A 17,529-nucleotide genomic window follows, 5' to 3' on the forward strand; every position below is an offset into this window, starting at 1 on the left:
TCCTGACTTGCCAGATAAGCGAGACAGCTTTAGAGCTGTGTACATGGATGTCATCAACGTTCAGTGAGCGGGGCTGATAAACATCCTTCCAAATTCCAGCTCTTGGCTTCTCAGTACAGACATCCCAACCTCAAAAAACACAAATCCACTCAAACCTCAAAAACATCCATCCCAAATCCATCCCAACCTCAAAAAACACAAATCCATCCTCTCCTTTAAAAATCCTCGCCCATTTTCAGAGTAATTAACTAAAAATTAATTAAAACCATTAATACTAGAACAGGGGCTGGGGATTTAGCTCAGTGGCATAAGCACCTTCCTTGCAAGCAGGCGGTTGTGAGTTCGATCCCCAGTACTGATAAAAAAAAAAAATTAATACTAGAACTGCATTTAGAAGATTATGCTTCTCCTTCAGAGGAGCAGCAAAACACAGAAGTTAAAAACTGGAGCCGGATGTGGTTGTGCATGCCTATAATCTCAGCACTCAGGAGGCTGAGGCAGGAGGATCGTTGCAAGTTTGAGACCAGCCTGGGTTACAAAGTGAGCTCAAGGTCAGCTTGAATGGCATACATAGCAAGACCCTGTCTCAAAAAGAGAGAAAAAAAATTAAAAACAAGGACTCTGGAACTAGAAAGCCAGAGTTCAAATCCCAGCTCTACCATTTCCTGGCACTGTGACCCTGACGCTAACCTCTGAGCATCAGTTTCCCCATCTGTCAAACAGGAGAAGAGGAGGATCTACTTCACGGGGTTGGGGGAAGCATAATGAATTAATAACATGGACAGTACTTAAAATAATACTGGTGCCGAGTGTTCGTTAAATAACTACAGTGGGAACTGATCCTCAGAACGTGAAGCAACTAGTTCACAGAACAGGCGAAAGCTCTTCAGCGTGGTCCCAGGGCTGTGAGTCTGTCATCTGTCTTCAGCCCATCCATTCACCACAGCACATGACACTCTCTATGCCCTGGCCACGTCTACATCTCTGGGTGCTTACCCTGGAAACCCCACGGACCCCTACATCGGCCCACTGAGCCAGGTGTTCCCATTTCCCATCTGCCTTTGTGCCTTCAGTTGCCTGGACACCTCCTGTCTGCGGAATGAAGACTAAGTTTAAGCTATTTTGCTGACCTAGTGGTCTAACGGCGCTATTGTAAGAGTGAAATGAATGGTGGAAGGACACTGAGGCTGGACACAGCACGCAAAACACACCAAGTCATGACACCAGAATTAGCAACACTTTCCTGGCTATAACTTTTAAACTGTGTACACCCAGAAAGCCCATCAACAGACTAAAAAGGCATCCCACAGAGCGGGAAAAGACGTGCAAATTATATATGTTGTAAAGGATTAATACTCCGAATATACACAGGTCTTCTAAAGCCAAAGTCCAGTGAAAAAGAGGATGTCAACAGACATTCTCCGAAGATTTGAAAATGGTCAATAAGCATATGGCAGGAGGCTCCGTATCACTGATTTATGGAAATGCAAATGGAAATCACAAGAGATACTTCTTGACACACACTAGGGATGGCTGTCACCGAAACAAAACAAATGAACAAGAAAAAAAAAAAAAAAACCCTCTGGTGAGTATGTGAAGGAATCGCACTGCAGGAGGACTGCACAATGGTCTAGCCCCTCTGAAAACAGTCTGGCAGGTCCCCTCAACATTAACCATAGAATTATCACCCAATCCTTCAGCACTGAGGCAAGAGGATCTGTGCAAGTTCAAAACCAGCCTGGGCTACAAAGTGAGCTCAAGGCCAGCCTGAACTGCACAGCGAGACCCTGTCTCAAAAAGACACACAGACACAAAGAACTATAATCTTGGGGTATATGCCAACAAAGAACAGAAAGTAGGATCTCAAAGGAACACTCACACACTGCTCTTCGTAACAGCCTCACTCACAGTAGCTACAAGCAGCAGCCACCCGAGGGCCGAGGGCTGGTAGGCAGACAAGCAGAGCAGAGCAGCTAAATCCGGTCTTCACACAAAGAAACATGATCCCACCTTTGAGAAGGAGCAGAATCCTGACACATGCTGCAATGCAGCTGGTCTTGAGGATGCAACAGTAAGCAAAATAAACCAATCACCAAAATAAGACAATTACTTTGTGATTTCACTTTCAGGAAGTTCACAGAGTACTCAAAATCAGGAGACAGGCCCAGAGATTTAGCTCAGCAGCATAAGCGCCTGCCTGGCAAGTGCGGTCGTGAGTTCGATTCCCAGTATCTAAAATAAAAAATAACAAATCAGAAGGATGAAAAACACAATGGTGGTTGCTAGGCATGGGAGACAGAAGAAGAGGCATTTAATTGGTAGTGTTTCAGTTTTTGGACTGGGGATTTAGCTCAGCGGCATAAGCGCCTGCCTTGCCAGCAGGCAGTTGTGAGTTCGATCCCCGGTACCGATAAAAAGGAAAAAGACAAAAAAAAAAGTGTTTCAGTTTTCACAAATACAAATGTTCGGGAGCTGGATGGTGTGCTTAAGGTTACACAGCAATATAAATGTATGAAATACCAATGAACTGTGCATTTAAAAATGGATGAGATGGTAAATTTTATGTCGTATTTTGCTGTGATAAAAAGCTTCGGAATCTTCCTTTCAACTTCTCCCAGACAGAATGGGGACAGTCATGAAGTGAAGCCACTGTCTTCACAGCTTCTCAACCATCACTGGCGATGACAAGGACCTTGGAGGTCTACCTGTCCTGCGGCAGAGGAAGCGCCCAGGCCTGGTCTGGCATGGATCATTCCTCACAGGGAACTGTGACAGCCGTGATTTCAAGGCTGAGCCCACAGAGTAAGCCACCACCCATGCCACACACATGCACCCCAGGAAGTCATGTGGTAACACAAAACTCAATCTCTTGGAGAACGTGAGGAACACTCAGTCTGAGCAAAGTCACATCCTGAGAGACACACGGCCTGTGCATCTGTCAGAGGGCAGCATGCCTCCTCCAAGCCCCACCGGCCACTGCAACAGCTGCCTTCCACAAGGGCACCTCGGGCTCTGGAGATCCACAAACAGCCACCCAATTCATGATGGAGACCCTGAGCCCCATGCACACCCAAAGGGATGTGCTCTGGAAGAGGGTGGAGAAGGCTTTCGCCAGCCACTCCAAACAATGTCCCCAGCTGCCCAGGGGCAGGGATCTTCCCTGTGACAGCCACCAGCCATGTCAGCCTGGACCACAGGCCTCCTGAGACAGAGATGAGCAGGATTCCCAGGGCAGCCCAGGGAAGCCTCCAGGACACTGGCCCGCAGCCATCCCACGTGGACCTGGAATCTCGGCAAATCCCGGGGGTGAAGGTGGGTCACACCAGGTCAGAAACACCCAAGGCGATTCCAAGTCTACCTGGCGCTGCTGGCTCAGGTGATGGTGAGGATTCTACAGCAACAGATGGAGAGAAGCCACTGTGGCCTGTGAGGCCACCAAGCTCCAGGCTCCTGCGTCCCCTGGGCCTGTCACAGGTGTCACAAGCCCACTGTCCCTACCACCCTGCTCCTCCCAGGCTCTTCCTCACGGTGCCTCTGTCCTTCCAGGTGCTCAGATCCTAAGCCTCAGAGTCACTCCCTAGATGTGTCTGAATCCAATCATGTCCTACTCAGCTGCCATGATGTCCAGAGGACATTATGCCTCCTCGGAATTATTAAATGAGCCTCGCACTGGTCTTCCCCCATTTTCCACACACAACCAGACTAAGCCTGTTAAAGCAGAGGTCAGAGCAGGTTACCGCTCTACTCACAACCCTCTGTGATTCCCAGACTCTTGCCTGGACCTGCAGCTTCCCACCTGGTTTGGCTGGCTCTCCAGTACCACTCAAAGCTTGTAATAAAAACTACCTCTTAGTCCTTCTGCGCCAACTGCACTGACCTATTTCTCAAATGCTTCAAGGCTATCTCTACCTGCGGGCCTTTGCACTTGCCTTCCCCCCACCCCACCCACTCACAATGCCCTTAGTCTGATATCTTTGTAGACAGCTCTCACTTCCTTTGGAGTTAGAATGTAACTCAATTTTTCATTAAAGCAGTCCCAGTCCACACTAGGTAACACTTCGCACTTTCTGCTTTTTTTTTCTTTTTACTTTTCTTTTCTTTTTTTTTTTTTTTTTGGTACCGGGGATTAAACTCATGACCTTGTGTTTGCCAGGCAGGCGCCTCTTATGCCACTGAGCTAAATCTCCAGCTCTTTTTTTTTTAAAATAGAAAAAAAAAACTATAAAAACTATATGAAATTGCAAAATGCGATAGCAGGAGAGTAACAATGGTTAATACATTGCTTATTTTTATCTTTAAGTAGTTGCTCATATTACAAGCTACAGTCATGTAAAATTGATCAAACAATATAAGCACAAACCTTTCTTTTCAATGAATAAAAAGTAGTAGTATAACTTTCTTAACTTTCAGCTTGAGCCAGTGCTGTAATAAAAAAAAAAAAACTTTATATTGTATTTATGTATTTTTTCCTTTCTTTCTCTTCTCCTTCCCCCATCCGTTTTTTCCCCTTTTGAACAGTTTCTTCTCATTTCCCAATCTCTACTATTCATTTTCATCTTGCTCTTTCAGCTTCTTACACTAAGGAAGCAATATGATGTTTACACATGAGAGTCTGATTTATTTCATTTACGAGTATGGTCTCTAGCTGCATCCATTTACCTATAAAAGTCTGAACTTTATCCTTCTTTACAACTGAGTAGTATTCCATTGCATAAAATACCACATCTTTTTTATTCCTTCCTTAGTTGATTGGCATTTGGGTTGTTTCCAAGACTTAGCTATTACAAATTGTGTTGCTATAAACATGGGTGCACATATATCTCTGTAGTATGATATTTTCAGTTCTTCTGGGAAAATGCCCAGAAAGGGAACAGCTGGGTTGAATGTGACCTCTAGTCCTAGTTTTTTGCAGAATCCCCATCCTAATTGCCACAGAGGTTGCACCAGTCTACATTCCCACTAACAGTGGAGAAGGGTTCCTTTTTCCCCACAGCCTTGCCAGCATTTGTTGTTAGTTGTTTTCTTGATATTAGCCATTCTTTCTGGAGTGAGATGACATCTCAGTGTCACTTTAATTTGCATCTTTCAAGTTGGGTGTGGTGATGCACCCCTGTAATCCCAGCACTCAGGAGGCTGAGGCAGGAGGATCTTTGTAAATTCGAGACCAGCCTGTACTACAAAGTGAGCTCAAGGTCAGCCTGAACTGCATAACAAGACCCTGTCTTGAAGATACAAAAAAATAATAATAATTTGCATCTCTCAAATGACCAATGATGTTCAGTATTTTTCCATATATTTATTTGCTATTTGTATTTGTTCATTTGAGAAGTACATATTCATCTCAGGTGCCCATTTTTGGATTGGGTCTCTGAATTTGTGGAGAAAGATCTGAGTTTTTTCAATTTTTTATATGTTCTAGATATAAGCCCTTTGTCTGAGGGACAGCTGGCTAAAATTTTTCCCACTCTGTGGGTCATCTTTTCACTCTGTTGGCGATATCTTTTGATGTGCAAAAGCTTTTTAATAAGATGAAAGCCCGGTTGTTGATCTTTTGAAGTATTTCTCATGCAGTTTGGGTTTTGTTCATGAATTCTCTGCCTACGCCTGTGTCTTCAAGATTTCTACCTACTTGGTCTTCCAGTAGATTTAGTGTTTCTGTTTTAATATTTAGACCTTTGATCCATTTCGACTTTAGTGCATGGTGACAGACATGGTCTAGTTTTAGACTTCAGCATTTAAAGAGCCAGTTGTTCCAGCACCATTTAGAGGCTGTCTTTCTTCCAGTACACATCTGGCTATTTGTCAAAGATAAGGTGGCTGAGTGTGTTTGTTGTTGTGTCTGCATATTCTAACCTGTTCCACTGGTCCTCAGGTCTGTGTTTTGTTTTGCCAGTTCACACTCCTTCTATTCCTCACGGTTCTATTTCCTTCTTTAATTTCTCCTTAGCATGTGTATTTTTATGTATGTGTGTGTGTGCCCTGATGTGCACACTTTCATGTTTATTTTGTTAATGTCTTTCAGTAGTGCAAGGCTGTAGATTCATGAAAGCAAAGAAGTTTTGGTCAAAATATACTTAGCATGGAGAAGGGTCACATGTCCAACAAATGTGATCCATAAACAGACGAACAGGACAGTGACATCCTGGGATCCTGGCATCCTAGATGCATCTTGCTTACAGAGAAGTTTCTTGCAGCAGAGTAGCAGACGCTGTTTATTATGCAATCAACGTCCATTCTCCCCCAACAATGGAACCCTGATCTGAGATAGGTGCCAAAGGTGCCTACAAAAATATGCTTGCTCATACACGCTGAGTAGCCACTGGACCCAGTGTGCAAGGAGATACAAATCTATCCACTTCCTGGTAAAAAGGATAGATGTAAGGTAGGTCCAATACCACACATCCATAATCCCAGCACTCCAGGAGGCTGAGGCAGGAGGATCAGTAGGACTGCAAGTTGAAGCTCAGCCTGGACAACTCAGTAACTTAATGAGAACTTGCCTCAAAGAAAAAAAAAATGTTACAGATAGACGACAGATAGATAGCAGAGAGAGACAGAGACAGAGAGATAAAGCATCTGGGTTCAATTCTAAGCACTGCAAAAAAAAAAAAAAAAAAAAAAGGAGGGAGGGATGGTGACAGACTTAGCTGTGCCCTTTTCGGTCAATGGAACTCAACTCAATGCCTACAGCAGATGGTCATCTCCTGGAGGAAAGTGCCACCCATGTAGCAATACAGAGCAGACAGCCTGAAGCAGCCCGAGTCCCCTAATGAGCTCCAGTGTCACTGTACCTAGCCACAGCAAGTGACCCTTTTTTGGTGAAGTCCCTTAGTAGAATGTCCTTTACGCCCTGGAGCCAGGCTATCCAGCACAGCGAAAGTCTGGAGGTAAAATGCTGTGTGTGACTATGATGGTCACCCCACTGCAGGTAAGGCCTGGGGTGCTGTTGAGCTGTCATTTGTCCCCCCACCTTCCTCTCAGCTACCCTGTCCCATTCCCTTAACCCCAGTGCCAGTGACACTACACCTGGAGCTCGCTCACTCTTTCCCATGACAACTCTAAACAGCTCATGGATCCCACTCACGAGAGGAAGTAGACAACATCCCTCCAACGTTTCCAAACACCAGGCTGGCCTTCATAAACCTTCAAGCAAAATTTATGAAAATCTGTCATAAGTCTACTTATATTTTAAAACAAAGCATATAGGGGGCTGGGGATTTAGTTCAGCAGCATAAGCGCCTGCCTTGTACAGCAGCAGTCGTGAGTTCGATCTCCAGTACCAATAAAAAGGAAAAAGACAAAAACAAAACAACAACAACAACAAAAACAAAAACAAAGCATATAAAATATAATGATTCTTGTTTTGATCTGAGATCACTAAATCTCATGGTGCACACAATTTTGACTTGGAAAGGACCTTAGAAATCACTTCTACTGGCCCTCAATCAAGGCTGCAGCTTCCTGACACTGTTGGTTTCAAGCAGGAGCCTAAAGAGATGTCTATGGTCTGTTGGCCATTTCAGAACTTGGGCAGTGAAATGGTCAGTTCATTAGAAAGAAACAGCTTGAAGCAGCCCCACCCCCACCCCCGGTGAGCGGCTGGGAACGTGGCAGGCTGCAGCGGCCCAGAAGTGGGAGCCACCAACATTTACTGGGACCCAAGCCGTGCTGGGACCTGGAGCTCCAGGAAACCAAGCAACCCTTCCCTGCCGCCTGTTTTGTTTTGTTGAACTTCAATATCCATGAAAGTATGGACAGCTATTTTGAAGAGAAGGAGAGACTCTATGATAGCCATTAGTGACTTCCCTTTTGTCTGGTTTTTTTTTTTTTTTTTTTTTTGGTCTTTTTCCTTTTTATCGGTACCAGGGATCGAACTCACGACTGCCTGCTTGCAAGGCAGGCGCTTATGCCGCTGAGCTAAATCCCCAGCCCCCCTTTTGTCTGGTTTTGAAGACCTAAACGCCTTCCTCATTCTGTTCGGATCAGTTTTATACTATATGTTGTTGTGTATGAATTCTCTGTATGCAAAGACATGGACAACTATTTGGAAGAAAACAAGAGACAATATGATAGACAGTGAAGATCTCAGGTCGTCTAGCTTTGAAATTTGTATCTCTTACATTGCATTTTTATGTCCTATTTTGTTCTGTTTTGTTGTGTTTAATTTTACCTCCTTTAAAATAAAAATTTTTTAAAAAATCACTTCTAATGCAGTCGCACCCTTGGGACCTCGGAGGAGGTCAGGGCTTGTCCACAGCGCCCCACTGGTGGGTTCAGACAGTGACTGGTGAGTCCATGATGTGAAACAGACGTTCCCACTGGGCGGATTAAGGCAGTGCTATTTGCACTAAGCCAATGAGCCTGCCTTGCACATGCCCTGTCCCCTTTGCACCCTCTCTCCTTGGCCCAACCTTCTACTGTCCTGCTCCCTCTGCAGAACCCACTCCCCTGTCCTACAAAATACTGAGCGAGGCGTCCGTGTAGAGGCTTCCAGCAATACTGTCTTTTTACACCGGGATCATCTCCTCCTTGGTCTTCTCAGCACATTAGGGCTCAGCGAACAGTGGCATGTTCCAGGTAGACACCCTAGGGCTCAGAATCTGGTTCTCTACTTGCTAAGCTGTAGAAAAGAAACTGCTCTATTTAAGCTTGTCGGGCTACCTAGCATTACAGAAAGGAACAGCGGTGCAGCCTCACACATGATGCCCTGAATGGAGGGCTCTCATTAGAATGGACAGGAAAATCCCAGTATCCTGCAGAGACCCCAGGCGTCTGTGCAGAAGTTACCTGCTCAGTTCTGCACAACTAAGGGGCAGGGCCACTGTTCCTTGGCTCTCCTGTAGCCCCCATATTTTTGTCTCTTTTATGAACTATCCGACTGTTGCAGGCAGCTGAGTTAGTTAGAAATGCTATGGGCAGTAAGACAGGGCTAGGTCTTCAATGGAGCCAGTGCAGAAGCCCAGATACTTTGCAACTACAGGAGAGACAGTCACCTCCTGCTGTGGGCCAGGCCTCATGACAAAAAGACCAAACAAATGCACCCATATCCTGGGGATTAATATTCTAAATAGTTTCCTATCACCTTGAGGAAGCCTGGAGTCTGATCTCATCACCCTAGGGAAGAGTCACTGCTCCTTAAGAACACCTGCTTTCTACATGACTTGCTTCCCCATTGTCTCCAATTTAATCAATTTTACCTGAACTACTAATCTTATTGGCAAACTATACTATGTCCCACTTTATGCCCATCTGCCTTGTGAGTTCCCAGTCTTTCCCACCTTGAATCGTCTCGCCCCATGATTTTGCTCTATAAAAGTCCCTAGAAAAGACAGAGTCCTTGGCAACCTGCTTAGGACCACTTCTGTCTCTCTTCAGACAGAAGTTTTCTTTCTCTCAATAAATATATTCTACTCTTAACCTCCGTTGTTCCTAAAATTCATTCTTTGGTTTTAAAGAACACGAACTCGTACCAGACATAGTAGGTCATGAATTTCATTTCCCTGTATCATTACCATATCATTTCTAAATCAAATCTCCAACACTGTCTGAAGGCCAAATAAATCAGAAGTCACAAATATACAAGATACTATTCTGCAAATATCTTGTGGCCAAAAATTCAAAATTATTCTTTACATTGTTCTGATTCACAGCAGTTTTTTGTTTCAGGGAGGTTTTTTTTGGACACAGAGCTTTGCTATATATTCCAGGCTGACCTCAAATTCACAATCCTCCTGCTTCAGCTTCCTGAGTGCTACACCACCAGAATGGCTTTACACCAGCTTTTTGAAAGTAAGCACTTTCTCCAACTGAAGGGTTACTAAAAGGCAAGGGAGGCTCTGGGGATCTGTAGCGTCTCAGAAAGCTGGATCATTACCATAAGCCATTCCCGTGTTCCGGGCCACTCACCTCCTCACTGCTATCCATGTGGATTACACTGAGCTCAAGACGCCTCCTACAGCTAAATGGTGAAGACTTTCTGGAACGTTCACTCCCATTCCCAGTTTTCCTTTAATAGTCCAGTTATCCTTTCAGATGTGATGTCTTCTCATAGTACACGTTTTTATCTCAGGTGAAGATACAAATGCTCCCTCTCAAATGCTCCCTCAGGTTCCCCATGATAGCCTCCCGCATGCAGCATGTGGAGAAAATATTTTGTATCTCCCTTCCCCATTTATATCCACTTATCTGAGACCCAGTCATCAACAAAAAGAATCCAGGCTCTGCAAACCTCCCCAAATCTAGGTGTGAAGTTCCTGTAACCCTGTGCTCTCGGAGCCTTAATTTCCCTGTGAGGAAAAAAAAAGAAGGCGAACCCACTTCCTGGGGCTGTCAGGAAGAAGAGCTTCAGTAATGCAGAGGGAAGCAGCTGGCAGAAGGGCTCTCAGAAAACAAACCCCCAAAACATCTACATCAGCTACTGAAGACAAGAATAAAACCTCAACTCTTCCTTCAAATGTTAATTAAAAGCAAGAGGCTTCCTCTGATTACCTAACTGGATAGAACAGAAGAGAGAAAGGAGGCCCAGCAAGAGAATCCATGAGGGAGGGGCTGGTACAAGGTCCCTGTCCCTGGAGGTCCCCACCCCTCTGCCTATGAAGCTGGGGCCTGTCAGGTCTCGAGTGTCAGGCATCCACTCTTTAAGTGGATACATTCTTTTGAGGATATTTTAGCTCTGATTTCCTTTCACTTGTGACTGTGAGGCCACTGTCTCTGCTTCCTTTGGCTCACAAGCCCTTTATTGCCAGAGCGACTCTCATCTTTTCAAGCTGAAAAACTGCTGTGGTTATCATGAGGAGCTGCAGACACAAATGTCCAGAAGACTCCAGATGACCATCCAATTCTCTCTCCCCGTTCGAGCGTCCCTCATCACTGGGCCTTGTGTGGGGGTGACTGGCACCTCCCCACACACAGGACATCTGGAAATGCTAGGGTACGTTTGGCTGTCATACCTGGGGGATGCCATCAGCACCTGAGTCTGGGGCGCTGCCACACATCGTAGGACACAGCACAGCCGCCGTGACAAAGGACAGATGGCCCAATGTCAGTGCTATTGAGATTCCAAGGTCCTGCCCTACGGGGTTGTTTCTCTCATTCTATGTTTTATGATATAAATTTAATAAGTAGATCAAGGAAAGTAACACAGGCCCTTACACACACACACACACACACACACACACACACACACACATGCTCTAAGAAGAAGAGACAGAAGTTGTGCTGAGAATAAACGAGACGGTTATTTCCGTCACAAGATAGTGATGATTATTAATTGGTTTTTCCTTAATTATTTTTTCACTCATTATCTTCAGAGAACCAAGCCAACTAATTAAGCCCATGCTGCTAACACTGAGAATATTATTTTTAAATAGCTCACGGGAGTGTTTCTTCTGAATACATTTTCACCAAAGGGCCTTTCCGACACTACGTCTTCTTACAGTGCTCGTTTTTATTTTAGGTGAGGTGGCTTTAAAACACTTCCTCAGTTTCCCCTGTGAATTTCCTCTTGTATCTGGCATGCCGAGAAAACGTTTTATAGTCCCCTGCTGATTTGTACCCACTTATCTTAGACCTGATCACCAACACAAAGAACCAAGGCGTTCCCTTCTCGGTGGCTTTGAAATATTTCCTCAGTTTCCCTGTGAATTACAAAGTACAATTTGTGTGCTGAGAAAATAAACATTTTCCACTCCCCGTGCATTTATATCCACTTAGAGCTGATCACCGATTGAAGAAACCTGTGCTTGGGAATGTGAGACCGAGGCTGAGGAGTCAAGGATCGTCCCCCAAAGCTGGGGCCCAGCACCAAGCAGTATGTGCTAAGCTCACACTCAGCTCACGGGGACCGAGGGAGTAAACAAGCTACAGACAGCTGCAGGTGCTATGGAGAGAAATGAAGCACTGTGTATTTATCTGGCTGTTTTGTTTTCTAAAATGAAATATTTGAGGTTGAATACTTTAAAAAGAAAGAGATTTAATTCAGTTTCAGAGGCTGGAAGGTGCCAGCAGCACTGCATGGCAGCCTGCGTAGCAATGTGAGCAGGTAGGGGCTGGGGGGAGACACCCCAAGGTGAGCTGGAGCCAGGGCAGGGGCAGGGCAGGGGCAGGGCAGGGGCAGGGGCAGGCTTGCTCTGTCCCAACAACTTCCTCTGCAGGAACTAACTGGGGGCCCCAGGAGGAGCACGTCGATCCCTCTGAGGACAACGTCTGCAGTGATCTACCTGCTTCCACAAGCCCCACCTCTGATCACCACATGGAACGCCACGCTTCTAACACGTGAACTCTTCAGAATGACTCCGGCAGCCCAGAGCTTAGGGGAGAGGCAACCAGGCATATGCTGGGGGGGCAAGTGGCTATGCTCCATAGCAGGGACATCTTCGTGGACCCCAGAAAATGGTGCAGAGGAATTCCACAAGGGACCAGCTGGGACCAGGAGCAACTTGGCAAGGTTAAAGAACAGCAAGAGAGCTGGGAAGGAGAGAGAGAGAGACGAGCAGGGCAGACTCTAGAGGCTGAGGCACCAGGGCAGTGTGGGCGTAGGGAAGGAGCGTGCACTGGATCCTACCTGCGACTTGACACTGCTGGAGGGAGCGGCCTGACTTATGCATTAAAAGGGTCACCCTACTGCTGCTAGGTGTCCAGTGGATGGCAAGGGGCAGGGATATCGGCTGGTAGGCCACTGCTACAGCCAAGCAGCAAGGAAGGTTTGGGTCACCATCATGGTGAAGAGAGGTTCAGAGAAGGGACCAAGTAAAAGCCAACGGAGGCCTTAAAACAGTTCATTCTCCGCGTATCACGTAGCAGGTGATGAAACAGAAGCCCAAAGGGGTGAAGCAAGTAACCTGCAGCTGCACACCTAGCCATGAACAAAGTCCACACTTCCTCACGCCTCTGCCCTTCTGGGCCAAACCCAGGCCTGGGGATTGCAGAAGGCAGGTAAGGACAGGAGCTCTCTCAGAATAGTCTCAGCCATGCTCATAATAAAAGACTCGATTTACACAGTCACCAGGCAAACCCAAAGGCTCCCCTTTGCTCAGCAGCAGCGAACACCTCTGATGCCTTTTTCTGACTCCCTCTTCCCTGGGCTCCCCAGATCCTGTTCTCATCCAATTCTGCCTCCTTTAGCCCCATCCCAGTGCTGATCATCACACCCAGTATGTGTTACTGTCTCCCCCTTGCTCATCCACAGAGGAAATGAACTGTGGCCTCATCAAGATCCCTTCCCATTCTCTGGAAGTTGCCCTCGAGTTTCGCTGGTGATCCACCCTGTTCCAACCCCAATTTCACATGCCTCTGCAGATGTGGACACACAGCATTATGCTTCTCCCATCCCTATCTGTCAACTCCCTCTGACCCAGCAGAGCTTAGGACACATAAGGGAAGAGCGGTTGGGATCACCACTGGAGCCGCCGCCCAGAATCTTAGTGTGAAGGAAGGTTAGAACAAGCATGCAAACAGAACAGTCAATAAAATCACTCACGCCTTGAGCCTATGCTAGAAACCAGATATGCCCTTAAGCTTTTTAGTGAGGAAATCAGTAACTTTTCGGGGCTGGGGGTTTAGCTCAGCAGCGTAAGCACCTGCCTTGCAAGCAGGCAGTCGTGAGTTCGATCCCTGGTACCGATAAAAAGGAAAAAGACAAAAAAAAAAAAAAAAAAAAAATCAGTAACTTTTCTTTTTTCTTAAGTCAGTTTGAATAGGATTTTCTATAATTCACAAAAGAACAGATCTTTTTTGATACCTCATCTCTCTATATATGCTCTCTCTGCTATGGTCCAGATCTAAAGGGTCCCCCAAAGGCAAGCTGATGGGCTTTGGGAATGTAACCCTAACTCCACCCAATGGATTCATCCACCAAGATTATGGTTTGATAGCATTTCTGGGAGTTGATGGAAACAGGAGGCAGCTCTAGTTCAAAGTAGTGGATAATGGGAGTGTCATTTTGGGGACTATCTCTTGGCCCCAGCTCCTTACTCCATGGCCCTTCTCCTCTTCCTTTCTGCTTTCTGGCTGCCCTGAGGTGGACACATGCATCCTTCCACCATAATGTTGTGCCTCCCCTCAGGCCCCCAGCGATGGAGCCAGCTGAGCACGGACTGCAAAATCAGAAACCATGAGTCAAAATAAGTTCTTCTTGCCTTAGGCTGTTTGTGTCAGGTATTTGGTCAAAGTGATAAAAAGCTGACGCTTCACGCCCACTCAAACTCAGGAACTCCAAATTCTCCAGCTCTAGACCAGAAAACGCTTTTAAGACTGAGACTCAGGTCCACCCACCTGGCAGATGTTATGCTCAATCACCCCAGGTACCTTAGATATGACAATGTGCGGCAGGAAACATCACCTCGCCTTCTAACGTTCTATACACTCTTCTTCCTGTACGCCAGATAAAACAGCACTGACCACCCAGTCTCTCAGAACAGAAACCAAGAATATCCTAGACCACTCCTGGGGGGTAATTTTGATGGGGCTACTAAGACCCTGAGCAACACTTTCTGACCCTATGTCTCCAGTAGGTTGATGAACGTGTGTGAGCCTTGGATTTCCATCCAGACTCAACAAGATTGAGTAAGATAATGTACAGAAAGCAATAAATGTCCCTCTCCTATTCCCTACTACAGATATCCAACGCATCATGAAACTCTAATTCAGCAGGGCATGGTGGTGAAGGCCTATAATTTCAGCACCCTAGGAAGCTGAGACAGGAGGATCAAAAGTTCAAGCCCAGCCTGGGTAATTACTTAGCAAGACCCTGTCCCAAAATAAAGAGTAAGAAAAAAAAGGACTGAAGATGTGTCCCAGGGCCTAGTGCAAAGGCCCTGGGTCCAATCCCCACTGCCACTAAAACAAAACAAAACCGCCTTATCCTCACTGACACTTCCTCAGCTCAGCCCCTCACCCTCATTCTACTGAGTTAGTAGTGGATGCTGTCATCTCATCTCTTATCTGTGATTTCGCCCCCACTCCAATCTGTCCTTCCCACAGTCGCCAGACAGATGGTTCCCTACACAGGCCTGGTCGCGCCACGTTCGCCCAGCACCTGCAGACAGTATTCACTGGTAGATGCCCTCCACCCCTGCGACCTGCACCCGAGACTCTTGCTGCTGATTCCCAACTATGGGGCTCTGGGCACTGCTCCTGCTGCCCACGCTGAAGAGCTGGTTAAAACACACCCCTGGTAAGGTCAGAATTACAGATCGGCTAAAGAAGCCCCTCCTGACTCACCTGGTGCCACACAGAGGAGGAAAGTGAACAAATGAAAAGCAGCAGCGGTTTAGAGGACTCTTAGATAAAGAAACAATGAAGAAGAGAAAAAGAAATCTGAAAAATTTAGTATGTACCTAGGAGAAGATGTCCCAAGCAAAAATGAAAACTTAAAATCACGAGGCAAATGATACGGATGCAACCTCGTAAATATTAAGTATTTCTGTAGCATCAAAGGTTGATAAGTAAAGTTGGAGAACACAAAAAAAGGTCAGACCTTTATTTAGTAACGTGAGACGAATTAAAGTCCAGACTTTAGAAAGAGTCACACAAGCTGATGAAATTACAAACAGTTCAACAGGAAAATTGGCTGAGACAGGAAGATCAAAAGGATTTTTTAAAGGGTAAATGTGGGCTTCTTTTTAAAGGGTAAATGTGGGAGACACTGAGAAAATATAGTGCACAGAACTGATATGGAATGGCCTCCCAGAGCTAGGGTAAACTTCTGAAATGCCACATGCAGAAAAGGTTACAGAGCATGCTACCATGTTTATTTTTGAAAGGTGAACAATGAATGATATGGATTTTTTATTTGCCTGTAAGTAATGAAAGAACACATAAAAATGGCAAAATTAGTTATATCCCAAAAGGGAAACAGAGAGCTAAGAATAAGAGCTAGAGGAAAATGCTACCTTTTTTTAAAATTTAAATGTTCTATCCCCCCCCCCTTTTTTTTTCTGAGTTACTGGTGATCAGACTCAGGGTCTTCACCCTGAGCTACATTTTGTTTATTTTGAGATGCTTTTCACTAAGGTATTAAGTTGCCCAGGCTGAGTTTGAAATTGTGATCCTCCTGCCTCAGCCTCCTAGAGTGCTGGGATTATAGACCTATGCCACAAGGCCCAACAAATGTACCTTCTGAATATACTATCTATCCTCTCTGAGTAAACATAACTATATAAGTTAATTAAATCTCGTTTTCAGCACAATCTCTCAGACTTCAGTAAGCAAAGAGAACTGCACTTAAATAACTCTAGCATGTGCATTCTCATTGGCCCCCAACACTACTTCTAGGAGTAACTTTTATCCAGAATCACTCTATATGTACACACATAAAGAAGTCTAGATAGTTAAATTGGAAATCCATCTAATTGAGGTTGGTGGCATATTTCTGTAACCCCAGCACTCTGGAAGGCTGAGGCAGGAGGATTGAAAGTCTAAGCCCAGCAGAGACAACTTATTGCCTTAGTGAAACCTTGTCTCAAAATTTTAAAAAATACAAATAAAAACAGTTGGGTATAATTCAGTGCAAAGGTCCTGGGTTCAACCTCCAAAACTGCAAAAAAAAAAAAAAAAAAAAAAATGAGAGAGAGAGAGAAAGAGAAATGTAGGGGCCACCAGTAGAGGAACATTCAAATAAATTATAATAACCATTTTTAAAAAGTATACCAGTTAACTAACACTGAAAGAACTCAAAGTCTTATTATATATCCATTTACAGTTTTACAAAGTATATTAAATCATTTCAGCTAGAAATGTAGATAATGTTAGTTTACTACGTCTCATGCTATAATGTTAGTAAGCCATGTATAAAATATTTTTTCTATACTTCCATGCTTGTTGCACACACACTTATGCACTGAAAAAGCTCTAGAAAAAAATACATTTACAGCAGTTACCCCAGAGGTGAGGCCAGGAAGCAGAGGAGAGGTAGAGGGAATCTGAATTTATTTTCCTATAAATTACTGCACTTGAAAAAATGCTTGATAGTAACTCATATTTCTGCAAACTGGCTACAGCCCAGGCATGCTCTCCATCATGGACCCAAGCTCATGAGTTGTAAGGGGTGAGCTGGGAGATGGACTGTCCTACCTCACACTTCACTCCTCCCACAGTACGCGCTTACCTATGACTAGAGAATAAACTACACACAACTAAAATAAAACTTCATATGTACTCCCTCCTGTTTTGCTCCTAGCTGAGTGAAAACTCTTCCCTTTGTGTTCCCAGGGGTCCCTGAACATATCTACCACGAATGCCATTCTCTCTGGCAGCTGCACACACACAGTGACTCTAGAGACAGATTTTAAAAAAAAAAAAAAGGAGCTGGGGATTTAGCTCAGCGGCATAAGCGCCTGCCTTGAAAGCAGGCAGTCGTGAGTTTGATCCCTGGTACCGGTAAAAACAAAAAAGCCAAAAAAAAAAAAAAAAAACCAAAATAAAAAAAATTAAAAAAAACAACAACAACCCTCATCCGAGTTCTCTCTTGGGGTAGGACCAGAATCACTGGCAACATAAGTACCGACCAAATGAAGTATCTAGGCACGAAGT

General features: G+C 45.0%; 1 protein-coding gene and 1 non-coding gene across 6 annotated transcripts in view; one reads left to right on the forward strand and one right to left on the reverse strand.

Annotated features, from left to right (window-relative positions):
• Gpr161 (G protein-coupled receptor 161) overlaps nt 1-17,529 on the reverse strand; it is a 53,954-nt gene that overhangs the window by 33,927 nt on the left and 2,498 nt on the right. The window lies entirely within an intron of this gene.
• Nucleotides 7,435-7,566, forward strand: LOC111756452 (small nucleolar RNA SNORA2/SNORA34 family). Its single transcript, XR_002790942.1, has one exon. It is a non-coding gene; the product is annotated as a small nucleolar RNA SNORA2/SNORA34 family (small nucleolar RNA).

The sequence above is a fragment of the Cavia porcellus genome, unplaced genomic scaffold, assembly GCF_034190915.1.
Source record: "Cavia porcellus strain 051 isolate PalLab524CR breed Dunkin Hartley unplaced genomic scaffold, mCavPor4.1 scaffold_7, whole genome shotgun sequence".
In the NCBI taxonomy this organism is placed as follows: domain Eukaryota; kingdom Metazoa; phylum Chordata; class Mammalia; order Rodentia; family Caviidae; genus Cavia; species Cavia porcellus.